The sequence below is a fragment of the Hydra viridissima genome, unplaced genomic scaffold (assembly GCF_058129835.1).
Source record: "Hydra viridissima isolate aposymbiotic clone 2 unplaced genomic scaffold, HvirCarnegie_v1 scaffold_18, whole genome shotgun sequence".
Classification (NCBI taxonomy): Eukaryota; Metazoa; Cnidaria; class Hydrozoa; order Anthoathecata; family Hydridae; genus Hydra; species Hydra viridissima.
In genome coordinates this window covers 262,885-290,840 of record NW_028324317.1, presented here as the reverse complement: position 1 = coordinate 290,840, position 27,956 = coordinate 262,885, and the positions used below count along the sequence as shown (strand labels likewise).

General features: G+C 29.1%; 1 long non-coding RNA gene and 1 pseudogene across 9 annotated transcripts; one reads left to right on the top strand and one right to left on the bottom strand.

Moving 5' to 3' along the window:
- LOC149876693 (uncharacterized) overlaps positions 1-27,956 on the top strand; it is a 615,724-nt pseudogene that overhangs the window by 539,767 nt on the left and 48,001 nt on the right.
- LOC149876697 (uncharacterized) lies at positions 4-9,864 on the bottom strand. Of its 9 annotated transcripts, XR_016448535.1 has the most exons (11): positions 9,048-9,864; positions 8,709-8,960; positions 5,759-5,822; positions 2,376-2,525; positions 2,044-2,183; positions 1,881-1,916; positions 1,724-1,765; positions 1,601-1,636; positions 940-1,243; positions 442-818; positions 4-340 (listed from the first exon to the last, which is right to left on the bottom strand). It is a non-coding gene; the product is annotated as an uncharacterized LOC149876697 (long non-coding RNA). The 9 variants fall into 9 exon arrangements; XR_016448534.1 differs by having other exon boundaries at positions 442-1,243; XR_016448536.1 differs by lacking the exon at positions 442-818 and having other exon boundaries at positions 914-1,243.

The following is a 27,956-nucleotide window of genomic DNA, read 5'->3' as shown; positions in this document are numbered from 1 at the left end:
TGTATGGGTAGTGAAGCGTGGTTGTTTTTTTAAACTAGTAGTATTCAATAGCTTAACACAGTTTATGGAATAATATTTATATAAATCATCATTACATGATATCTTTATTTATAAAAGTTATTTCTAAGTCTTTTGCTTTTTTTGTCTTCGTTTTCACTGTCGTCATCATTTTCTTCATAGTCGTCGTCTTTACTCTCTTCCTCAATCGAAGCGTCAAGTGTCTTTTTCTTGCAGCGCTGCAGACGACCATCAGAGCGATCTCTGGCGTTATTAAAAAGTCGTGCTACTTTCAATTCTATCTTTTTAGACGTGATGCCAGGGAAAATGTGAACAGTTGAAACTATAAATTTTTAAATAAATAATTAAAAAATAAAGAGAAAAGATATGTAAATAAATAGTTATCTAAACCTATAATTATATAACCAATTACTATAGTTATACCTAAATATATGGATTCACATGTATTAGAGATTCCCATGTATTAGAGATTGTATTGTTTGATATAGTCGCATTGACAATATAAATTAAATCTGCATATAAAAAGATATTAACAGATTTACTTTATTTTATTGTTCAATCAAACACCACGAGTGAAACTGTTGACTTACAGTCAAACAGATTCAAATTTGTACAATTGTTCAGAGTAGATGTAGATTACACTAATTTTCTTATGCTGATTTTCCAGGCTATCAAAAAACTTCAGCTTCCCATGTGTTCCAGGCCTAATGATCTTTTGCTGTAAGTCATGCGCTAGCAGTTTGTTAAGCACCCAGGAAATTGTTCGTAGACAGTCAACCCTCATACATACTTCATCAATGCTAATTACAAAAGATCAGTTAACAACTTAAATATATTGCACCATCATTCACACTATGTTCCCTTGTCAAGAGCAACACATCATGGCTATACTTACATAATCAGAAATTGATAAAAACTTACCATATTATTTGGGTGCTTTTCAATCTCAGAATATTGCTGCAGAGAAGTAAAGATAGGAAATTATGTATGACAGACATTCTGATCAACAAGATCACTAGCAACAAATGCCTCCAATCTTCCCTGTTGTTGATCAAGATTGGCCAACTTATATTCAGTTCACGAAGAATGAACGTATTCATAAGAAACTGTCCTGTTATGATAAGCCATGTGCACTAAATGGTTCAACTTTAAGCCGGCTGCAAACCCCAAGCATACTATCATGTATACGTAGTAAACTTGAATCAGAGGAATTATGGAGACTTAACTAAAGTCACAACAAATATTATTTTCCATAGTTTATATAACTTTAGCAATTTATAAATACCCTTTGAAAAATTAAGTCTAAAGCAGTTTTGTACCATTATAAAACTAATCCTTAGCTAATATAAATGTATATTTCTAATTTAATTTAACAAAGATATGCACACCAATACATATTTTATATGTACTCCTTAGGCCATATGTACTCCTACATGTGGACCCTGAGATTCATATCAAACCTCATCATCATTATTTATATCCAAAGCTTTAAGAGCATTGAAGTCTTATATATCCAGATATAAATAGTATTACTATAAATGCAAATAACCTATACATGAACAATAAATAGTTTACAGCATACAATTGACTGAATATCTGACTGTGGAATGCTTGCAACCTATAAGAAATCATTAAAAAGTTAAAAAACACAATCAAACTTTTGTGTACCTAAAATACAACTATATCCCAATTTGCAAAAACTTACAATTAACTGAATAGGTACAACAGGTTGTTGAATACTGGGAACCTTAAAAAAAAAAATTGTTGCAACAAAACACTTTCATGTAAGAACAAATAAATCATCTCATCACAATAAAAAAAAACTTAAAAAAAAAACAGTAGAAAAAGTAATTTTTACTTACATCAGATAATTTAAGAGATGTTCTTATGTAATCAGACTAAAATTAAATAAAAATCATATTATCAAATGATATTTACTTTAACAAAGAAATTTAGCAACCGATAACATACATTTATGTATGATTAAAATCACATTAAAGAAATTTGATAATGTTAATAACTTACATTTTGGAATGGAGATTGAGACATTTGAATTTTGTTTTCACTCAAACTCAAACAGACATATAACAGCCTCATATGAAGAGATAAAAAATGAAACTAGGATTCTTCTTTACTTTCATGACTTTCTCTTAATGAAACTTCACCTGAAAAAAGCAAATTTTTTAAAATAGGCCTTTAAGCACTGTAAGGTACAGCGATGTATGAATTTGTTCAATTAGTTTGACTTATTACACTTAGTAAAAATACTGACAGCAGTCTTTTTTGAAGCAGGTGTTTGATGAGTATTAGTCTCAAAAATAATTAATTTAGATTAAACAAAGGAAATCCTAATTTACATTCATTGCTTTTGTGCTCCATTTAGTCATATAATCCAGCCGCACCATCAAAAATAATATTCACACTTCTATCAAAGTTATCTTCAACAATTTTAATATTATCCTCTTCTGTAACAGACTCACCCTGCATCATATAATTGGAAGATTTTCCTAAAATAAATAAATTTGACCAAAAATTTTTAAAAAGAAGTTACACAAATTTAGATAAAAAAAAAGGTTGTCAGATGCTTGTCTGACAGTTTGTAAATAGGATGAGATAAAAGCAATTACTTTACAACGCTACCTGGATATTTTTTAATTATCAAGATTATTAGCCACCTCTATTGTTGTATTAGCTTTTCATCTTGAAACAAAAATATCAAGTTGATTACGACTTTTTCTTCTTTCAGTTCTTGAAGCCATTTTTAATTTATAAAACAATTATTTTGTTTCTATTATAGAACTATAACTTTATTATTTCAAATAATTTGTTAAAAAAAATTCCAATTAAAAATGATCATCATGATTAATGTCTATCAATACTTAGAAGCTATATGAACGGACAAAAATCTTAGCAATAGGATTTGACAAAAATCAAATTTACATATGAAGCAATAAAACTTTTCTGTACTTTCACTATACTTTCTTATTAGCTACTATCTACTAATAATCTACTATATTTACTAATAAATGATACTTTGATCCTAAATAACTTAAAATCTGTTTTGTCAAATTTATTGAAATTTTCAGGATTCATTTTTTACATAGAAGTCTATGTTCTGAACTAAAAAAATATTTTTATTTTATTTTTTTTTACTTATTTTTACTATTTTATAATTAAACATATTAATTAAAAATTTAAGTAGTATATTTAGCCATAAGTAAAAAATATTTTAAGCGAATAGTTTCATTCTCTAAAACTTGTTTATATTTTTCTACATTAATGCATTATATTTTTCTAATGACTACATTAAGTTAGGTAAAATCAAACACCAATGGCCTTGTAAAAAACTTAACACAATGATGTTTAATGATAAAAGAAAAAAAAAAAAAAAAAGACTCCCCTCACTAAAGTGTTCGTTTCATTGATAGACCGTTTGGTTTAATGAAACAAAAATAGGAAAAACTACTGTGCTACTTAATTGTTGAATGATCAAATTATACATTAAAGTCTGTTCAAGTGTCATAAAGATAAATATCCATACAATAACATAGATCTCAATAAGAACCTGGTTTATGGTAAAGTTGCTTTTTAAAATACTCGATGAGAAAAAAATATAACTAAAATTCAAAAGGTCAGTCCTGCAATTGAAACAAAGATAAAAACTTCTGTCTGAAACCAGTATAGTTTAGAAGTAATCAACTATCCCAAGCTTATTTGTCACAGAAACTTATAGAACCTCGGCATGAACAATCAATCAATATCAATATATTTTGTGTTAAGGATGTTACAAAAAAACACAGGTCATTGCAAATAGTAATTTTAAAAATAGTTTTTAATTATATTAAATGTTAATTATAAATAACACTTGCTTTTGCATAAATTTTGTAAGCATTTATAGGCACAGGTAAAGGTACCTGAATAAGCTGTCTTAGGACGCATTTCTTGAATTTTTTTCACTGCTGGAAGTACATGAACGGGCCTTAATAAAAACTGTTGTTCAAATAGTTTTTCAATTTGAACAACAGTTTTTATTAAGAATAACTTGCTAACGAGGTTTCATTTAAAACAATTATGGAATTAATAACATAGAAGAACAAAGATTTTTCTTTTTCTCTCGATTTAAAAAATTTCACCATATAATATAGAAAAAGAAAAAAATATATAAAAAAATATAAAAAAATATATTCAAAATATCTTTTTTTGTTTTTTTATCATTTGTTGCATTTTTTTGTTTCAGAACTTTTTATATTTAATTAGGGCTGCTTTACACTGCCGTAAATATGTAGTAAAAAATGTCATAAATAACGTCATAAATATGTCGTATCTAATTCAAGTAACTAATTTCGACCAAAATTTGACTATAAAGCGGTATAATTTTATTACTTTCCTTAAAAATAGAAAGTATCATTTCAATTCTACATTATCTCTTATACAAAAAAACTCTCCTCTACATAAGTTTTGCATACAATTTATACTTATTAAAATCCTTAAAAATATCTCAATTACTTTCATAAAAAAAACCACTCAAACTATATTAACAATATTTTAAGGAAACAACATCAATATACGCTTTGCAGAGTTTCTTTCTGAAGTGTGCAAAATTGTTCTGTAATGACGTTTCTTTCTGAGTTTTAAAAATCAAGAAAATTGGAGCCAATTTCGGCCAAGCCCAAATTTAGCCCTAACCAACCCCTTTTTAGGGTCTGCCCTAAACACAACCTAAATAATCAAAAGTTGAAAATAAAAGTATGTATGAAAATAAGTAAAAAGAAAAATATAAACAAGTTTTAGAGAATGAAACTATTCGCTTAAAATATTTTTTACTTATGGCTAAATATACTACTTAAATTTTTAATGGAGTACAGATCTTCAAAAAGAAGCTCCAATCATTTTAATTAAGTATATTCAAAAGAACATAAAGTAGTCCCTTAGGCATAAACCTTTATTCAGTTATAGATCCAGCTATCATCATTAAATATGGAAACTGAAAGAATGATCTTTTGCTAAAAAAAGTATTCACAAAGGAATAGACTAAAAGAGATCAGTGGTCATGAGAGAACATTATTATATTATCTAAATAATGTTACTTTATATTATCTAACTGTTGAAGTATTTAATATTTTTATATTTTTATATCTTCTATTTATATCTTTATATTATCTAACTCTTAAAGAGTCAGATAACATAAAGTAACATTACTTAGATAATGTAACAACTTTACTATACATAATTAACTTAACGACGTTATAGTACAAGGTCAACCGCATCACAATTCTTAGATCATAATTGAAGACTACACTAGAAAAACCAAAGGTTTCCAATGTCACAACGTGCATCCTTTTTATCATATACTTATGCTTACCTATTACCTCTGACAATATGCAAACAAGATATCGCATTGATCAGGTATCGCGGTGTTTAAAAATGTTTAACACTAAAGACTGGTGAACTCTTTAAACAAAAAACTTTATTTTTCTCAAAAGCAGAAGAAGTAGACACTGTGAGTCCTCCTGTAAAGTCTTCAAATATGGCTTAAGAAGTGTCATGCTTATGACCTACAAACATAATTGTCCCAGGCTCTAATAAAGTAACTTTACCATACAGAACTATGTTATAAGAAATGTAATGCTGATGACCTAGTAGCAAATTGTCATTAAATTTAGTGTTTCCTTTTGTAGTGTTAACTAAATATAAAATCCAAGGTATATAACAAAATGAATATAATGATAAAAGTTTAAACCTACTCACGAGTACAGCCATCCCAAACTCGTGCAACATTTGCTTTAATAACAAACCTTTGATACCTTAAAAAAATGTAGCAATGCTTTTAAATAAACTTGTGCAAAAAAAGTTATGGTGAAAACTATTTTATTATTAGAAAACTAAAAAACTACAAGTCTTATGTAGAAAATTTATTTATTACAAAATTTACAAAAAAGTATAAATTTCAAAACTTATAGTTACATATCAGTGCAATAACTATGTTTAAAAAATGATTTTAATGCTGCCCCCTAAAGAATGGAGTTATAGGACACAATTGAGTCAACAATAATCACTTTCAACTGGATAGTGAAAGATTCATACTAAAAACAGCAGATGGTGACACAATTATCTTGAATATAAGGTAAATAAATCAAAGCTGCCTGTTTTGGAGCCACTGATATTACTAATTTATTTTTTTACACTGTTCACAGTTTTATCAGTTATAGCAAAATTAAGCTGTTTTATATTTTAAAAAAAAACTATAACTATTACGTACTTAAACCAGCAGTACTGAACCTGTTGCCAGCTGGCCACATGTAGCCTGCCAAGCTTTTTGTGTGGACCAAGAGACATTTGTCAACAGGAAAGTACTTTTTAGAAAATTAGGATGTTACTGGTAAAATGTAATGGTCCTTAAAATAAAATGTTTTGTTTTGCAAAAAAGTTCCCATTTTACGTGTTTGCAGTTCTCAGTTTGCATTTTACCAATAACAAATATTAGATACCACTAAACTAAAAATTGTCAGTTGCTGGTAAAATTTAGAATATAATATTTGTAATGTAATAATTACAATACTGAAGGAGTGTAAGAATGATAAAAATGACGGGATTTTCTTCTCATGTAAAAAAACTGCTTTGAGTCATTTGGCAAAAAAACATTTTGTTGTTGCAAACAAACATGGTTTGGTAACATTTTGATTTGTCATGAAAGTGTTATTTTGTAATTATATGACCAAATACAAATCATTTAATAACACTTTTCCTAATGGCTCTTTACTATGATGTGAAAACCTGAACTTCTTAAAAAATAAAAAACATTCAGCTCTGTTTCTGCCTGTGTTAGATTTATTGAAGATATTGCAAAGCATACATCTGATCATTTCATAAAAGATATGAAAGAATTTTTTAATATTTTAATTTACCATTCGAGTCTAGCACTGATATTTCATTGACATCTCAATGTTCAGTTTTTGTTAGATACTGAATTGAAGAGAATTCTATTTAAGAAGATTTGTTAAAACTTCTGCCAATGAAAATTGAAACCAGAGGTCAGGACTATATTTCTGGAAGAAAATGACATTGACATTAAAAAAATGACTGGATTTGAAAAGAAATTTATTTCTCTATTAAAAAAAGAAATAAAAAATGATGAGAAATACAAAAATGATGCAGTGAAAAGATAACAGGTTTTTAAAAAACCACTTTTCATTTCACTGCATCATTCATCAAAAAAACTTAGCAGCACATGTATCTATTGCTGAAAAAGCCAAATTATTGAAAACTGCTATCAGTATAGTTAATTATAACCCAGCATGAGAACTAAATCACAGACAATTTAAAAGCCTTTAGGAAAACATGAGCAGTAACTATAGTGAAGTTCTTTTAGAATTTCATTCATTTTTTATTACTCAAAACAAAATTTGACAAATCGATTTGGTAAACTTTTTCTATTCAAAACAAAATAATAAGATAATAAAAAATTCAAAGTTTAAAAAGGTTTAAAAGTGGAATTGATAACTTTCAATAAATTATTTAAAAAAAAATTGAATTAAATAAAAATCAACCATCAAGTTAATTGTTATAAAAATCAAATTTATTTTTACATTAATTATTGAATATAAGGTTCAAATGAACAAATGAAAAGTAAGCATTATGATAATGACTATCAAATGAGCTACTTGCACTTTCTTTCTGACTTTTTGCATGCTTAAAATGCTCAATAATGCTGGATAAAATTGAATTTATATTACACTTAATCGTATATTGGGCTCAAAAATTCCATTTAATCAACAGTTTCAATTTCATTTTCAATTTCAATTTCATTTAATCAACAGCTTCAAATCAATTTCTGTCAATTGTTGCAATTATGTCATTTGCTTTTGCTGCAAAATGTATCATTAACAGGTACTAACAGGTAATCAAAATAACAGGGCTTAGCTTTGATTGCATTTTAATTTTTCATAAACAAGATTTGAACTTTATTTGATTTAATTGATATGAATTTAGTGAGGATTTATCCTCATATTTAGTGAGCATCTTGATTCAAAAACTAAAGATTAACACAATTAGCATGTTAATTACTCTGCAAAGAGTACTGACTGCAAAAAAAAGAGATTTTACTTAAAAGAAAAATCATGCTAATCAATGCTAGTAGAAAATATTTCTTTGAGAAAAAATCAATCAATAAAAAAAACATCTTTTTTATATCACAGAACTAAAAGCAACTTAGTGTTTTCATGAAAAATTTGTAAAAATTGTGTTTTCATGACAAAAAATTTTGTTTTCAAGAAAAATTTTCTCAGTTTCTACCTAATTGTCTGCTTTTTTAGTTCTTATTGATTTTAAATATTCAATTTGCAGAAGAATTATTGTTGAATTCATCATTTTGAAGATTTATTGTAAAACTCAACTTGCAGCAGAATTATTCAAATTCTCTGACTACTTCATTTTGAATTTAAACTGAGTAATAAAGAAAAATCTTTACATTTTTACAATTGAAAATATCATAACTATGTTAAAGACACATTCCTTATTTTCTTAAGACATTTGTAAGTTGTGTGAAAACCAGATTATCTCATTGGCTGCTGACAATTTATTCACTCCAGTTACAAAAATTGTCTACAAAAACTTAAAAAAAGCATTTTGCAAAAACTTCACCTTTATGAAATAATAATTACTAAAAAATAACTTAAATAACAGATTCTTACCAAACAAAGCTAGTCTGCACAAAACATCTGCTTGTTACATTGAAAGAATTAACAGTCAACTTTTTATAATGAAAAGGATCAAGTTAATAGAGCTTATTGAGGAATGCAACCATTTTTGATGATTGTTGCTGCAATCACGGTCAATCTGCTCTACAACACTGTCAAATTCATGCAAACAAGTGTAACATGCCAACCACTTCCAATAAGCAGATGCACTCTCCACTAAGATGAACTCAACTGTTTCATCATTTTCTGAAAAAAAGAATCATACCTGAAATTAAATCATTCATAAAGTAATAACGAACCTGAATCTAAAACCATTTAAAAAAAAGCACAAACCTTGTGAGTTGAGGTGAAGGGAACTCTATCTGTTGATTTGCACTGTATTGCAATCAGAATATAGAAGCCTATTTCATCTGCTGATTTATTTTAAAGTCACAAGAAAAATACCCTATGTTAATGACAGCTAACTTAATGACAGCTATTATATGCTTATTAGCACCAATTAAAACTCCTCCATGATCTGGACACCCTTTTATAAATACATTTCATCAATTAAATTAACACATTTAGCACTAAAACTATCATTTACTAATAGAAGTAATAATTCTAATATCAGATCAATACCACCTTTTGAATGTTATTCTAAATAATGAAATGAAGAAAGTGGAAACTCTTGGAACAACAAAGTATATGCTTGTTTTGATGTTCATCAGAGGAAATTTAATTATCACACTTGAGTAGACCGGACGCCCTTGTGGTTTATAAAGAGAAAATATGTCTTTGATATTGTACTTTTTGGAACCTTTTTTACAACTTCACGCATATAGGAAACAAAACTAACACGCATGCTGACACATATTTCTATGAGGATCTAATCAGCTCCGTCGACAAACTTAATCTAACATTTCGAAGATCTAGATGACTTACAACACAACACTTTTTCGACGTTTCAAAAACATCTACATCATATATTTAAAAAACATATAATTTTAACTATGCAGATATCGTTAAGTCTGTTTATTTGTAAATTCTGAAGTCTTAACATAATAGGACAAGATTTCTTCGTGAAATATCGTTCAATTTTTTAGCTAAATAAATATGAAAAAAGTGTAAGATGAAATGCGGTTGTAAGTTGTTTAAAATTTCCCGCATTATCGAATTTACGTTTCTGTGTCACGAAAGTACGCAGTTGGCGGAACGTTTTTACTGTGAGTGTTTCTTGTTACATATCACGGCTGTTTATTAGGGTTATGACAAGAAAAGCTTTTTTTTTTTTTACCTTTGATAATAAAACTGGTCAACACGAAATTTCTGGCAAAAAATTTTAAGCTAAATTTGAACTGATTTTGGGCTGCTGATGACGAACATGATCTCAATTTTCGTTTATCACGTAAGGATATCGAGCATATATTGTTTATTAATTTTAACCCTTTGTGGTCCAATGTCCCGCGTGACGGGACATCATGAAATTATTGTTATGGTCTAATGTCCCGTGCCACGGGAAATCTACTTTGTTGGTGTTTATACAGAAAAAAATTATCTTTTTAAGCTAACTTGGACAATTTACTTGTGATTAACTTGTGAATAAAAATAAGCGCATTTTACATATTTTCGTTTTTTCTTTCTTGTTTAGTGCTTGCACTTAGGTCATAGTGTTTTTGGCAGAATAAAGTTAAACAGTTTAGTGCTACACTCAAAACCTGTTTTTTATGAAAAAAAGAGAAGCCATGGGTCAAATATACTTTCTGTTATATTTAAGGTCAATTGATAAAATAAAAATTTTGACCTGATAGGCAAAAAAAAAATCTCTTTTTAAAGACCTCAGAAGGTAAAAGAAAATTACTCATCGGCAAGATAATATTAAAACAATATTTTCTCCGATTTTTTTTTTCGAAGATTAGCTTTTTATGTGACGTTTCAAACGGTTTCATAACAATTCCATTTTAGTACTTATTGATATTTGATTGACAGATTGAGAAAGCGTTCCGTAACATTTATTACATTTTTTAATTTTGGGATAAAAATTCGTCTCATGCAGTTCTTTAATAAGTAATAAAACTCAAAAAATGTTTAAATAAAGAATTTTATAAGAAACGGAGATTTCATGATAAAACACTACCTGATGTCCCACTAATGATAAAAACGGATATGTAACGGATATGCGGACATGTGCGAATTGCGGAAATCAATGCTTTATCTTATGGAGGAAATGGAGTCTCTTTTACTTCCATTAAAGTTACCATGGACGTACGCAATTTGTACTTGTCCGTGTATCCATAACTTACCCGATTGTGAAAAAACGAGATGCGATTGAGAAAATATAAGTTCAGATTTATATTTACCGTCCTCAAATCAGTTTAAAACTGTTCTTAAATGCCATGCCAGAGAAAAAAAAAATTTTTTTGTATACCTGTGAAATCAAGCAACTTTTTTTTTAAATGGATTTCGAAAAAGTGAACCAAGTTTATTCAATTCCAAAAAAATGTTTCGAACCAAGTAAAAAAATTTTTTTGTATACCTGTGTAATCAGTCAACTTTTTTTAAAATGGAATTAGAAAAAGTGAACCAAGTTTATTCAATTCCAAAAAAATGTTTCGAACCAAGTAAAACGAAGTTCTTTAAAAAAAAATCTTATAAGGAGTACAAAAAGCAAAATCAAAATGCGTTACTTAGAACAAACTTTAGAATGATTTTTTAATTGATCAATTTCTACTGAAGTTTTTCCATTAATTTGACCGAACATTATTCTAACATCAACTTTCGACACAACTGTTAGTTGTGACATCTTTAATTTATTTGTTGAGTTTGTGCTTTGAAAATCACTTGATGGCTCCAAAGTTACTTAACTCAGTTACTGCATCGAAAAACTTTGGTTAACTTTCTCTGTTAACATTTGGTTTGAAAACCAGATTTCGACATGGTAGTCGCAGTGGCACTCTTCATTATAGAATGAAAAAGTAAGAAAGAAGAGCATATCCAAGAAGACATTGAACATCGTTAACCGTCCACCGGACGTCTAATGTTTACTGGGATGCAGCCTGTGAATTCCGTCTGGCATCGTGGATAGATAGTAACTTAAGTCATTAATAATTATTCATTTTGATAGAATTCTCAAGACAACTCAAAAAGGAGTTTTTCGACCGTCTTTTTGTAAAGTTTGCTATTAATTTTAACTTCTTAATTTCAGAAATTCGCGCATCACAAGCGATAAAATTTGAGCTCTTAAAATTGTGCGTAAATTAGTTTATTGTAATAATAATTATCATTTAGTGAACAACATATCATTAGTTGTTGCTAAAATAGCATCATAACAGGTTTTTGTCAAATTTCTCTTCGAGAACATGTGTTTTATTTATTTTTTTTCCTGAAGCATTGACAACTTTGCACAGTTGGGAATTTTCGACAAACCTGACCAAAAGTCAAAAAATGAAAATCGTTTTTTTGAATTTTATATTTTGTTATATACACAAAGGCCAAATGCATTTTATTCCTTGAGAGAATGTTTTACAAACTCTCTAAGTCTCTATATCCTCGCAGTCAAAGTTTTTCGGTTTAATAAACAGCGAAAATTTTGTTTACAAAAAAGTTATTATTGAGAAAAGTAAAATGATGGATGACGCTCTTTAAGGTATTTACATAATTTGAAAACTTTAAATCTTCTTTAAATTTGATGAGAAAGGAGATGTCAAAAATGCTTTTTTGAAATGTTTCAAGAATTTGCTTTTTTCCTTAAACGTAATTTTTAGGCAGCTAAAAAGTTCTGCCCCCTGCGAGATCTCAAAGATTTTGAATATTGCTCATTAAAGTCTTTTCCATAGATTTGTTAAAAAAAAAAAGCAAATTGGACCAATTTTACCAATTTCTTCGTAAAGTCTTTTTTCTTATTTTTTTCTTTTGATAAAAGTTTCTTCGACATTCCACGACAATTACAGATATTTTTTTTAGTAAAAGTAATATATCACTTTGTAATAACAATGCTTAAAAGTTTACCACTTGTTAATGGTTGTTCAACGGTGAGCGTTAAAAAATTCATTTACAATTACTCACAATAGAAAAATTTGATAATTCTGTTACAATTGTATTAAATGACAAAATTATATTATAGTTGTTCATATGGTTAAAATATAAAGATTTGAAAAAATGGTTAAACTGTAGAAAGTCCACATTTACCCATTAGGTAGTAAATGGGCAGGGGGAGGGGAGAGGGAAATTTAAGCTTTGCATAATCAAATTTTTTCGTTTTGATTTGAAAACAAATAAAAAGTTTTTTTTTTAAAAAAAATGACCAAAAAGGATTAATCAAGTCAATTGGAAAAATGGTTAGATAATAAGATGTCGTAACGAAAGAAAAGATGTCAAAAGATGAACGGATGTCTGAAAAGAAAGAACTTGAAACGGAATGAATTGTCATATAAGAAAATGTTTGAACAAAAAAAAAAGGAAAAAAAAAAAATAGCAACAAAATTTAGTTTGAAACAAACTTTATTATCTACAAGCTAACGAATTTTCCTTTTCTTCTTCTCCTTCTCTTTTTATTATTTGACAACCACAAAATAGTTTAGAGATTTTCAAGCCAAGTCATCGAATTAAAAGTAACTTTGGAAGACATGCTTATAATGAATGGTTTTAATGAAAAATCCTTTCAAACTGCAGTTTCTAACTTAACGTTTGTTTTGAGCAAAAAACCTCCATGTATAAATGCCTGATATAAAAAGATATTGGAATTAAAATTTCGAATAAATTATTGAAATATAAATTAAGGACGTATTAATAGATGGACGTTCAAAGCATTGTTATAGATCAAAGGTACCGCCAATTAGCCAAAAACTATGCGTGTTACCATCAATTTTCTTAATTCATGATACAGATATTCCGACTTCTACCCGTCAAATTTGTTTCAAAAAACCTCCCTCAGTAAACCTATTATAATTATGCATTTACTGAAGCTTATGGTTATAAAAAACAAAAAAACTAATCAAGACCAAACAAAGCAGCGAAAAAAAAAAAGAAATAAAAAATTCAGAATTAAATCTAAATACACATTCAAAATGACACAAGCTCGCAAAATATAAGCAAACAAATAATTCGCAAAGCACGGTGCATAGGAACATACTCTTAGACCTTGCAACACATCCCCAGAAATTTTATTTTTGATTATCGTTAGAAAACATTTCCTCATTCAAAAAATGTAAACGACAACTTTTTTTATTGGGGGCCTGGGGAGAAAACACATATTTTAGGGCAGTGCACAGGAATTTTGTTGTTCAAGATAGGTAACTAAGAAGCATGTGGCATACTCAAATTTTTAGTATGTTGATACTGGTAGCAAATGAGGATGACTTGCAAAAAATTAGGGTAATTGGAGCTAAACCAACCCCGCCCCGATCCCTAACTGCCCCCTTCCTAGAACTACGTCTCCTTTAATCGTAAAATTTTTTTTTTGTTCTATCATAAACTAGATCAAAATTCATCGACAGATTTCAAATTTCATCAAAAAACCTCTTTTCGCTTAAGATTTATAACAATGCAAAGCTTAAAATTACCCCCTGAAATAACTTTAAATGGTCTCAACTTTTAAACGAAAAATTTTTTTTTAATGTAATTTGAAATCTGTCGATGAACTTTGATCTAGTTTAATATAAAACAAGCAAAAAATTGAAAAGTGTTTTTAGGAACCATGCCCTGGGGAGGGCTATTAGGGGTCGAGAAGGGTTTGCTACAATTATTTATTACAGTAAAAAAAAAAAAAAACTCTGATTTTTATGGTTACATTATGATTGATATTTTACATTTTAAAGTCATACTAAAAGTTTGTTCATAGGAGATTTAACACTTTACTTTTTACAAACTACATTCCTGCAAATAGAAAGCTACTTTAAAAGTGCTTGTAGTTGTAAGCAACAACAGCGTTTTTCAGCGCCTCTATATAGTTTGGGCTATGCTCTCCAACATTTTCTCATTCGCCAAAACTGATTGAAATCCTGATGAATGGATTCGAGAGCTTGTTCAGTCCAGTAACCTAAGCCTATAGAATAGTAGAAGTACAAAAGAAATGCAAGTTTATTTAATAAATATTCGTCGTAAATTATGCAAATTCTCAATTCAACTGTTGAAATAGAGTATTTAATTACAAAGATTATAAATTATTTTTAATCAAATTTAAAAGTTATTTATCATACCAAAGACTCCACCTTTCATGTTGATAAATTCAATAACATGTTGCTCAATTATGTGTACCTTCAAAGGAATTGTAGCCCTTAGATTTCTATAGCTCGTAGAGAACTCCTCTAGATCTTTAACATACGTGGAGCTTAATGATTTTCCAAAACAACCATGGACTATTTTTTCAAAATCTCTAAGTACCTTAATATATTTGGCAGCGGAAACTCCAAGACTAAACTCTTGAAAAAACAGTTCAAAGCTGTCTATGCTTTTAAGCAATTTATGACAAACATTGCCTTCCAAACAATGCTGCCCTTGGTAGGACACTCTGCAGATGTTTATTTTAGACAGATATTGGTTAACAAACTGTAACCCAGACTCCTTGTTTTCAAATAAATTTTTTTCAATCTCTTTTAAAATTTTGTCTACAACACCTAGCAGTATATGTAGACCAAGAATATTTACAAGTTCTAGTATTTTTTTGTTTTTGTTGCCTGTTAATAAAGGGGGGTTAACAACATTTGTGTACTTTTTTGCTTTTTTTAAATTTGCACCACCAGCCATCCATTGGTCGTACAATATACACAAAGACTCTAGAGTATAATGATCAGCTTTTTGAAAGTCAGGAGATGACGTCATGCAATACGGACTTAGGTGTTTTGATGTTGCAGTTTGTTTTCCAACCATTTGAAGCAAAACCTTTAGATCTTCAGATACTGTGTAATCTAAGGATGAAATGTTTAGCTTATCCAATATTAACCGCAAATTATGGTATTTTTTGTTCAATGAAGGCAAAATGGTCAATATAATAGTTTTGTGGACGCTTGAATCTTTAAAATCTTTGCTCGCATATCCGTCACACTTGCTCAGTTTCTCTGGAATTTTATTATTTTTTAACTCTGGTTTTAGGGTTAATGACCGTGTAACTTTTAGGAATCCCTGCCCTCCATCTACACCTAATTTGATATCAGCATCATTTGTTTCTTGACTTCTGTGATGAAGTACCATTGCTACGAGTTCTTCAATGTCATTGCAATACACAATAGGAGTATCTTTTTCTACTAACTATACATTCATAAAAAATCAAAATGAATAATACAAATTGCAATCTAGCTATAAAAATTTTTTTTTGGAAATAGTTTACTTACCTCTTCGCTTTCTATTAATTCTAATAGCAATGGGAGTTTATCACAATTGAATAATTTTCCAATTATTTCGTTGTTCTCAATCAGTTTAATATTGAAACCAGATTCCACACTTTTTCGTCCTGCCTCACTTCTCAGAAATCGTGCAACTTCAATCATGTTGCGATTACTTAGAAATCATAATAAAGTTATTACAAAAATTGGCTTTAAACTCATAACAAATTTATTTTTAAAAGTATTTTTAAGCAACAAAAACTTACCTGGAATGTAGTTTTAATTGAAGTTTGTTCAATTTATCTAAAGAAAAGAAAGGTTTCTTAACCTCAGTCTTTCCGAAAGAGACAGTGAGTTGCTTCGGACCAATGGTTTTCAAAGCTAAGGTGTTCTCTGAGACATTTGTGCTGAAATCTTTGATAGAGCTGGACAGAACTTTTCCTTGCGTTGTTGGGGATGTTGATTTTACAATGGCAGTCAAATTCTTTTGTCTTTCTAATTTCGTACAGGAATGTGGAATTCCTTGTCCCACTTGGGCATAGTAATGTTGACAAACTAGTCTTTCTGCAGGTTTATTTGAAACATCTTCAGCGCCTTGATAAACAAGCTTTCCCGAAACTCATTCAACCATAGGGGCCAATATTTTTTCCTTTTTTGATTTGCGCCCATTTTCACAAATAAAACATTCACATTTTTTCCCTCTAATAACTCTGGTATTTAGGTCTAAATTTTATAGCACATGTATAGCAACTATAATAACTAAAATAGCGAAACTAAATTTTAAATGAAGTAAATTAAACATCAATATAGTTATAATTACCTTCATAACACGGCCGCATAATGAAGTAAGGATCAGTCCCTGCAAGCCTTTTTCTACATTTTGAGCAAAGCATGGTAGGAAGGTCAGGATTATCCGCTGAATAATCTTTCCAGAATATAGTTTTGATAAGGTTTGAGTAGTCATTTTTCTTTTTATTTAGATTTAAATAAGTTGTTTCAGGATTATTTATTGGTCATAAATCCGTGCCTTTCCTGAAGCAGCAAATGCAAAACTTTTTTACAAAATCACTATGTTCTTTTGCATGTTTAGGCATTTTAAATGAATGCTTCAAATAAAAACTTCTGATATGGATTGATAATATTAGCATGATATATCGGTCATATCAATCAAATGTCAATATAATGGCTATAAACACATGTCAATATAATGGCTAAAAACATGCTTTCAGTTCGTATATCAACGCGTGCAAAGAGTTATTATGCAACTGTTAACAATTAGCAACTGCTAGCTTTTACTAATTGTTAATAATTACAGGTTGCTTTGCTTCGCTTTTATTTCAATAAAAAAGTAAATAGAAAGTAATAAAAATTATTAATCCGTCTGTAAATTTCAATGTTAAACAAAAATTTTTAAAAACTTTAAAAAAAAAATTGATAAATCTATCACAAACATTTCTGAAAACCTAAATATGGGGCATGGGCTCGATTTTGTGGTGTTCGAGAAGATCCCCCAAAGCCCTCCCCAGGATATGGTTCCTAAAAACACATTTAAATTTTTTGCTTGTTTTATATTAAACTAGATCAAAGTTCATCGAAAGATTTCAAATTACATTAAAAAAAAATTTTTCGTTTAAAAGTTGAGACCATTTAAAGTTATTTCAGGGGGTAATTTTAAGCTTTGCATTGTTATAAATCTTAAACGAAAAGAGGTTTTTTGATGAAATTTGAAATCTGTCGATGAATTTTGATTTAGTTTATGATAGAACAAAAAAAATTTTACGATTAAAGGAGACGTCGTTCTAGGAAGGGGGCAGTTAGGGATCGGGGCGGGGTTGGTTTAGCTCCAATTACCCTAATTTTTTGCAAGTCATCCTCATTTGCTACCAGTATCAACATACTAAAAATTTGAGTATGCCACATGCTTCTTAGTTACCTATCTTGAACAACAAAATTCCTGTGCACTGCCCTAAAATATGTGTTTTCTCCCCAGGCCCCCAATAAAAAAAGTTGTCGTTTACATTTTTTGAATGAGGAAATGTTTTCTAACGATAATCAAAAATAAAATTTCTGGGGATGTGTTGCAAGTTCTTAGAGTATGTTACTATGCACCGTGAAAGCTAAAACATTGACTATAAAAACTGACTTCCCGTGTAAACTTAAAGGATATTTTACTATTAAAGTTCCGATGGGCAACACAGGATTTTATGATGGGCACCACAGGATTTTAAAACATTAAAGATTAATTTTGATTAAAATGCATGTGATTACAGCAATTCCAAACTTTGTTTTGTTTTGCTATAATAATAAAAGTACAAAAGCAGAAGCCTCAATTTTTTAAAAGTAAATTGATACGAGTTAAAATTAATTAATCACTTGCAAAAGTTTTACTTATGATCAATTTCTTAAAAAAGGTAAAATTTTGTATATTAGAGACATTAAGTTGCACTGATTCAAGACGTATAAACTATTTTAAAACTGATGCCCTTTAAATATTGGAGTAATAAGAAACGCAAAAGAGTCAACAATAATCAGTTTCTATTGTTATTGAACCCCCTGTTCACACTTTTATCAAAGTTATAGGAAAATGAAGCTTTTGATACAAAAAAAACAACAACATATTTTACATACTTGAACCAAGAATCTGAACCTGTTACCGGTGGCCCTCATGCAGTCAGCCAAGCTTTTTTGTGTTGCTCGGGAAGCATCTGTCAGCAGGAAGATACTATCTAGTAAAACAAAAAATGTTTTTGTTTGCATTAAAGATTGCATTTTACCAGTTATCAATTCGTATTTTACAAGCAACCGACAAACACAAGAGAAGTAAGCGTTTAGAATGTGAGACTTTAAAAATGGCAGGATTTTCTTCCAAATGTAAACGTAAAGTGTCTGATGTAAAAAGCTATTTGAAAAAAAAGAACATGTGGTTGTTGCAAATAAATATGGTTTGGCAACATACGTACCAAGTTATGGAGACTAAAAAGAATCAACTGCTGAGAAAAGTATGAAAGTTGTCAATAAAATGCGTTAATCGTTTTTTTTTTAAATGAGTTAATTTGTAAATTTAATTATTTTGTCACAAGTCCTTTTTGTGAACAATTCAGAAAAATATTACTAAAAATTAACTAAAATTATTAACTAAATTATTGACTAAAATTCTTTCACTAAAAAATATGGCAAATCTTGCTTCATTTAACAATTTAAATGGCAATATTTACGCCGATTCTTACGCCGAAAGAAAAACCACGCGGTACGAAGAAAGTATCTAAATGGTTTTACAGAGAAAAAATCGATGCTTCAACTCAGAGTAATCCTAACAAGAAAATGTTAAGTTGAAAAATGAAAAAGTTTAACAAATCTGATGATGAAAATTTTAACACGAAGTTTTAGGGTTTGAGCAAGATTTTATTGACGCTGTGACGTCGCTTAAATCCAAACGAAAAAATGGTGTTCTCAATGATTCAAATGCAAAAACGTAATTGCAAAAACAGTTCAAATAAAATGGAATCATGAAGATGGTAACTCACTTCGAAAAAGGCTCATGGTATTTGTCTCCTAAAATTGTGATGTTATCCTTGAGTGGTCGTCATCTAAAAGCACTTGCTAAGTAATTATTACAAATTTGAATAAAAAATTTTCTTCTTACATTCCACAATGTGGACCAAATTCAGAATAATTTTTTGGCAGTCAGCGTAGAAACAAAGATAATAACAAAAGGCATGTACACTTGAAATCTAGGTTCAAAAAATTGATGTAAGATTGTGGTTCACTGAAAGATATTATTTAATCTATTTGATTTTAAATAAACAAAATGACCTTGCTAGTAATTATTTAACCTATCCAAATATCATGAAAATTGGTCAATACTCAACATTTGCAAAATTATACGTAGCACAACCCTCCCTCGACCAAAATAGATAACCTTTTGTATTTAATTTAAAGGTGGAAGAAAAGGAGAAGCAACTACACTAATTAATTTTCTGAAAGTTTCGATTTTCGATTTTTGTTTTGTAATAATCTAATACTCAGTATTTATCATTTTTTGAGATTCACATGAAGACGTGGAATAATCATGTTGAGCAGATGCTGATTTATCGTTAACATGATAAGAGGGAAAAGTAAGTCACTGAGTGCAGTCTTGATGAAAGTTGACTTAAACGTCACTAAGTGATTATCTTTTAACGTTCTATAATATGAAAAACTCTTGTCTGTGATAATGTTTAAATGAGAAATTTTTCCGGGTTCCTTCTTTCAGATTTACTTGCAAGTAAAACCTTGTTTTCTCCAATGTGAAAAATTTTTACTTAGTTAAACCTTTTAACCGGCGAAACCTGATATTGAAATAAACTTATTTCTAATGAACTGCTAGAATTTAAAATAAATATCGAATTGAAAACAATTTTTTCGATTTTCAGAATTCAAAGTCTTTTTTTTCTTTCGATTTTTTCACAAATTTCACCAAAAAAAAAAGAATTTAAGGCACAAAAATTTGTTCATCGCTGTTGCCATTGACAACGAGAACATAATTTTTTTTTTATTTTAAATATAATTTTGATTATGCTTAAAATATAAAAAAGTTATATTCTTTAAACAATAAGGTTTTTTAAAAAATTTTCAAAGTTTTAATAACAAAATTTCCACTCCGATTAAAAAAAATAACTCGAAATTAAAATTAAAAACTCTTCAAGAGGATGTGGGTCATCACAACTTCTTAAAGTTCGTGGTTCGAACCTCAAGAAGTTGTGATGACCCACATCCTCTTGAAGTTTAATTTAAAAAGCCATTCACAAATGTCGTCGTTAAAATTTGTTTTGTCATTGAGGTAAAACTGTAATAGTTCAGGGAGTAAAACCGTAATAGTTCAGGGAGTAAAATCGAAGGTTTTGTCTTTTCGAATCAAAGACAAAACCTTCGATTTCTTTCGTTGATTCGAAAAGTAATCATCATGGTTATCAACATATCTTCAATCATTTGCTCAGAACTTCATCCATTCATTTGCAATAGGTTATTTAAGAAGATACAACCGACGTTTGTCGAACATTTTACGAGAAGATTTTTCTCATTTTCAGATAAATTATTTTTATAAGCAATTAATTCATCCAACGTGAGTCCTGCGTCCGTAAATTTCTCCTTGAAAGATTCCGTATGTGAAACTTTACAAGCAGTTTTTCCATCGCATATTTCAATAGTCCACTCTCGTTCATCAATTGATCTTTTCAAGTCTTCTGTTATCGACGCCTGCGCTTCAAAGAACCATTCCGTGAACATCTTTTGGTCTTCATCTGGAGACGAAAAATATGAGCGTAAGATTAACGTTGTTTTTTTCTAACTTTCTTTTTCTTTTTTTTACAAAGGTATTTAACTTGACCTCAAATATTCAATAGTTTCGTTCTTCTTATATTTTATATAAAATGTAAATTGTTATACAATTTTTCCTATAGAAAATACTTTGAAAAATCTAAGGAACTTTGTAAAAATTTGGTCCATTTGATATAGTGACTCATCACTCCCCAATTAGTTAGTAATTCCTAAAATATGTAAAAAAAAAAAAAAATGTAGCTCATTCCTAAAATCTTTTAGACCTTTTAATCTTTTCCACTTTCTTCTTTTCACTATTAGTTATCATAGATGAGTCAACTCCAGATGATGCTTGTCAGTTATTATGGAGATTGATTTGTTTGCATAAAGATGATGTAGTATCAAAGCTTGCATATGATGTTCTCTTGGATTCTATAGACAATGTAAGCCTTTTTTTTTTTTGACTGAGTAAAGGAGGACCTTCAAGAATTTTTGCCTTTTTAATGACAAAATTAACTTTTTTTTATTATCTTAATAATTATGAAAACTTCGAAGAGAAAAGAAAGAAATGCTAATTACACAAAATAATTCGCAAAATATAAAAAAATATAAAGATATAAAACACTTTTGTAACAATATGTAATAAAACACTTTTTTTGAAATTTTAATTTAATAGTTAACTCTTTAAATAACTGATCTTTTATTTTATTTTTCCTAAACAATTTAAAGTATTACGAAATATTTTAAGTTTACAATACAGTGATTCTTTATTGCAAATTAAAATTTATTTTTAATTGTAAAAACATGCAAAATTACGATGAAAAAACTAAAATACTTGATTTCAATTTTATCAAAATTTGGCTAACAGAAGCAAACAGATTTGTTTACGTTCTTGTATTTAATATGGAAAAAAATGAAGAAAATGAGTTGCGCGTTGAATTCTCTAAATAATTTGCTTCTATCTGCTGATTGGAAAGAAAAGTTGTCAAACGTAAGGTATTCTAAACATTTCCTATAAAATACAAACTATAACTATAAGAGAAACATTATATCTTCTTTAGCAATATTAGGTAGCTGCACAAGAAAAACACATCTTTCTCTTTGTTAACTGCTAACGTAATATCACTCGATGTGCGAAAAAGATTTACGTCTAAAAGTAAATTTGATGATGAAAACAGAAAAGGAAATATGAAGATGAACGAAAAGAACCTTCACATTTCCTTAATCTATATTATTCTTTTTATTCTTATGTTTGATATTTAAAACGACTTTTTAAGCGCAGCGATTTGTTTCAGAGTTGACAGATACAATCTTGTTTTAGTTGCTTTCAACAAAACATTTAATTCGAAAGGAAAAATAATTTTTTGGAAATGTTCAGTTTTTTAATCAGATATTTTATGAGACAAAATTTCTCTAACTGAAAGATTTTTTTGTGTGAGTTCTTCAATTTATTGTTCGTTTTCAGAAGTTTGTTCCAGAGGTCGGTTTTTTTTGCGCACTTTTTTGTTCATCTTTCATCACTTCTATATTTAGATATTTTGTAAACATGGACCATTCATCTCGGTTAAATCTTATTTCTCGAATGTTTAAAGAAGATATGATGAAAGATTCAGTTGATGTGAATGTGTGGAGAAGATATGATGAAAGATTCAGTTGATGTGAATGTGTAGAGAAGATATGATGAAAGATTCAGTTGATGTGAATAATTATTCTGAAAGAATTGAAAAGTCCTTTTATGTATATATAGAAATGGTATGTTTACTTTTTAGCATGTTCAGCTTGTATCTTATGTGATGGAAGGTCATTAATATATCTCTAAGAAAATAACCAACGTTAATTAATGGCCTAATTGATAATCAGATAATGCTTCTAAGGGCCTTGGCCTAGAGAGTGTCATCGGTTCCCGTTCGGCCGCCGAACGGCTAATTTCAAAAGATTTTTCGGGTCCCGAACCCGTTTGGGTATAGACCCGTTAAACACCCGATTACCAGAATGAATGATCGAACGGGTTAAAGAGCACCGACAGCTTAGGAACCGAAACCCGAAAAAAAAGTATAGCATTTTAACATGCGAAAACCCGAACCCGTTCGGTTTTTGGCTTTATAATCGTTCGGGTCCCGATACTTAGTAAAAGATTTAAAAATCACAAAAATCGCTGAAAGTCACAAAATTTTGCTACAAGTTATTGCTTACAGTAATTTTAGCATCTTTGGAAGAGCCTGTAAAATTTATAAACTAAAGTTTAAAAAAGGTACTAAATTAAACTTATTTAAGCTGGGAGTTAATTAAAGAAGTATTTCATTAGTTAAAGATGTATTTCATTAAACAGATTGAGTCCACAGTTAATTAAATAACATGAATAAATGAAAGAGGTTAAATGATGTGAAAATAATGCAGTTTTGGTACCAAAAGTTAACTTCTAAACACATTAGTTGCCTTAGTCATCATAGAAAGAAAGCACTGGCAAATAAAGCATTTTCACCTTTAAATTTTAACCTAACACTGATTACAAAACAACCATTTTAAATTTGGAGATGTATAGTTAGTTTTCATGAACTTCTTAGCATGAAATAAATTGAAAGAAATTTGAAAAAAGTTTTAAAAAATCATTTTTAACAAATTCATTGTCTTCTTCGATTTCATACATGTCCATAACGTTAATTGCATCAACAGGGGCTTCCTAGATGTCATCATCAGGCTCCTCATTTGGAATTGATCAAGAGTTTTTTTTTTCTGAGTAGAATTTGAGCAGCATTTTTCTCTCAAACTAAGAGTAGTTGCTTTTGATGAAAATCAGTTTTCTAGCCCTCAAAGGATCCTTGCAATTTTGTGACTGTCAGACTGACGTGACTGTCAGACTGACAGCGCTGAAAAAGTGCTCTGAGGATGCTAAACTTGCAGGAATGCTCAAGATAGCAAAAGCAGCTTTGGAAAGAAATGGATAGATGTTCCGTTTTGTCACCCAAAACTTCATTGGCTTTCCTATCCATGCAGAAACTGCCTCAACATTTGTTACCTGATTTTTCAGCTTCACTTTCATGGGGAGGCAGGTCATCTGGATCTGAAGATATTGTTGGATTTTCTTTTTCACGTTCACTTCCTTCTTCGTTTCAATATCAACATTGCTTAGATATTGTGATGACAGAGCACTTCACTGGTTATCAAATATTTTCAAAATGTTTTTCTTTTTTACGTCCAATTTTAATTTCAAAAGTTTAAAATTACAACATTTCTAACGTCATTTCAAGAAACGGAAAGGAAACAATTCTGAAAACACACAATGGTGAATTATGATCGCTTTTTCTGGTTTTGTCTTACCTTGAATTTTTCGTTACAACCAATCAGAGCCGAGCATTTCAAATAAAGGGTGAGATACAGTAATTTTTTCAACCAGATTGCGTGAATAGTATGAGGAAATATATTAAATTTTGTTTAACTGGCATAACGCGAAGTAAAAATATAATATTTACGATTATTACGGTTATATTTCACTTTTTTAGAAATATCAATTATTTTTTAACTAAATGGACCTTTATCACTGAATACCCGATAGTACCGTTTGGGAATTATTTTTTTAACGGGTAATCGGGTTTGGAAACCGATAGGATCAAAAACTTTCGGGTACCGGTAATTTAAGTTACCCGAAAGATTGAGCCGGGTCGGATATGAAAATTTTCAACTACCCGATTTCATCAGCATTATCGGGTAATACCCGTTCGTGTAATCGGAGTCCGATAAAATTATTTTTATTAGTGTCCGATACCAGTTGGGTTCCTATCGGGACCCGGACATTCCCTACCTTGGCCCAATTATGTACATAATGCATCGAAGCATCAAAGTTTGATTTTATTTTTTAATGCTTTTGGTTTTCTTATAGGTCCACTTTGCAAACGAAAAAAAAATTTCTTCAAATAGGAATGGCAATTTATTGCGTTTATTGCAAATATAAATAGCATTTCTACGAGCAAAACTATTGCCCAAGCATGCTCGAGATGAGCAAACAGATATTGATAAGTTGAAACTAAACTGAGATTTTTTAATTTCCTTTTGGGAGAAAAAACTTTACTTTGAATAACCAAATTTCAAAACACTTTACGAACGTTTAAAAATATTGTTTGCTACTATCCTTATATAACAAACCTCTAAATAAAAAAAGATATTTCTGTACTGGAAAGTTTTTAAAACATTAAAACAATTACTTGGCAAAAAATGCTTTGAAACTTTGGCAATTTATTTAATAAAAATTTAAGTGAATTTAAGTAAGTTTATAACACATGAATGAAGATAGTCTAAGCTTAATCAAGAGTGCAGCTGCAAATTACTAAAGATTTTGACATTTTCACTAACTCAAATAAAATTTACTTTAAAAAGCATTCATAAATTCTATTCAATTTTGTAATTTTGTATTTAAAAACCTTTTTTCGCAATATGGATTTTTGTTTGTATGCAAATTCTTTTTTTAAACTATGACAATTTGAATACAAGCAAAAAATGTCACATGTAGCTTGCAACAACAAGCTGCTATGGTCTCGGAAGTTGGCTACACATGGTTTTCTCTCTCAAAAGCTTCACAGCCATATGATTACAAGTATACTTATTAATAAAAAGCTTAAACTTTTTTCATGTGGAAACCATATCGAGTGAAGATCAACTTGTAACATTTATCATTAATAACAGAGATCTGTTTTAAAATCTTTTGATTTGATTTCAAAAGTTTTTAAACATTTTAAATGCATCAGTAAATTTTTCTGCTAAAGTAATATAAAATTTCACTAAAATTTCTTAAAAACTTTTCATAAAATTTATTTCAGCTAAACTTTAACTCTGAGATTAAAAAATTAAAAAAAACAAACCAACTAAAAATAAACAAACTAAAATTGAATAATTATTAAAAGACAAACTTTTAAATCTTAAAATGGCGTCATACTTGTCTGTGCTTCTTACTTTTTATTGAATTTAATTCTTTGCGTCACATTCAATAGATGATGAGCCAGCAAATGTTTCCCATGCTAGATGAAATATCTACTGTGGAAAACACTTGCAGACTATTCCACAAGAATAGAAATATGATTGTTTTCTCTTCCACATTATGGTGATGGTCAACAGCTACGTTTTTTCAAATCTCTTTATTTAACGCTAAGACAAATGTTGCCTCATTAAGAATGTCATCCATTGGGGAGTTTAACATACTTTTCTTAAAAAAATAAATTTCCTGATTTTCGCACACAACCGTGATTTCACCTTGTAAAATAGTATTCATATCAGAAGACAAGCAAAAGTGTTTAGAGATTGTTTTATAAATATGTATTGTGGAATTTGTTTGTTAAATTTTTTTTTAGTTCTTTTTTTTTTTAATTTAATAATATTTCACTTAACTTTTTTAACTTTCTTTCGAGAAAGAATCACGTTTCACAAGAGTAAGATGTTTTTTTCTATTTTGTATATCTAATTACACTCGAAAGAACTTTCGCGCCTACAATAATCCAAAAAAATCAATTTTTTTGATTTGATATGGTTTTTTTTTTTGTTTCTTGTTATTAATGCTTTGCTGTTGCATAATTAAGATTTTTTCTATTTAGCGTTGAGGTTAAAGCTTCAATTTAAAATTCCTGGTTTAACTAAGTTCAAGAGAAACTGCAGAAACAAACACTGGCTTCGTCAATCAACCATCTGTTCACATAAAGAAAAGAATATCTGCAGTAAGGAAAACGGAGATGCTTGAGCAAGAAATGAACCGGTACATCATCTATTTCTGTTCTACTTGTGTTCATTGTTACTTAATTCTAAAACTAATTTTTTCAATATTCTAAATTTTACAAAATTCTTTAATAGTTTTACGTTCATAATTAGAAAAACTGGGAAAAAAGGAGAAACAAAAATGATTTTGCAGAACTGAATAAACAAGGCAAAAAATGATTTTGCGGAACTTAATAAATAAGGCAAAATGAAGAGAAAGCTCCTAAATAATAACAAGTTTTGTAACTGAATATCAGTACTTAAATATGAGAAATTTAATACCAGAAACATAATATATGAAAACAGTTTCAGAGAAAGTTTTTTAAACTGTATGAAATAGACTGCAATTTCTGTTCAATAATGAAAGATTTAGTCATGTTATTGGATAATAGCATTCCCAAAACACTTAGTAAACCCTTTCCAATTGGAGATTGGGAACAATAACTGGTTTGATTAGTACTCAATCTCCTTGCGAGTTTTCTACTTCTGAAAAAAGTAAAATATATCAGCGAAGAGATTAAAACCAGCATAAATTATCATAAGTTTTATATTTATAAGATTTAGTTTAAAATTTCAAGTAAACATTTGATAAATCCAGTAAGTTCTATCAACAAACATAAGAAGGAAAATTCAAAAAATTTTGAAAAATTAAGGTTAGGCTTGAATTCAACTCACATTCTGTGTTTTTCAATTTTTGAAATGGCTGCCATTAGAATTTCTCAGGTTTTATTCCCTCTTATTCCTAATATCTATTCTTTTTCCGTTAAGTTAAAATATCCGTTTAGTAAAATATGCGTTCAAAGAATATTACCTCTTGAGACATATTGCAAATCTTTTCCTCGACTCCCCCTTAATGTTAAAGATTCATCAATCTCAATAGCACCTAATAATGGTGGTTTCTAATCAGTTGCCT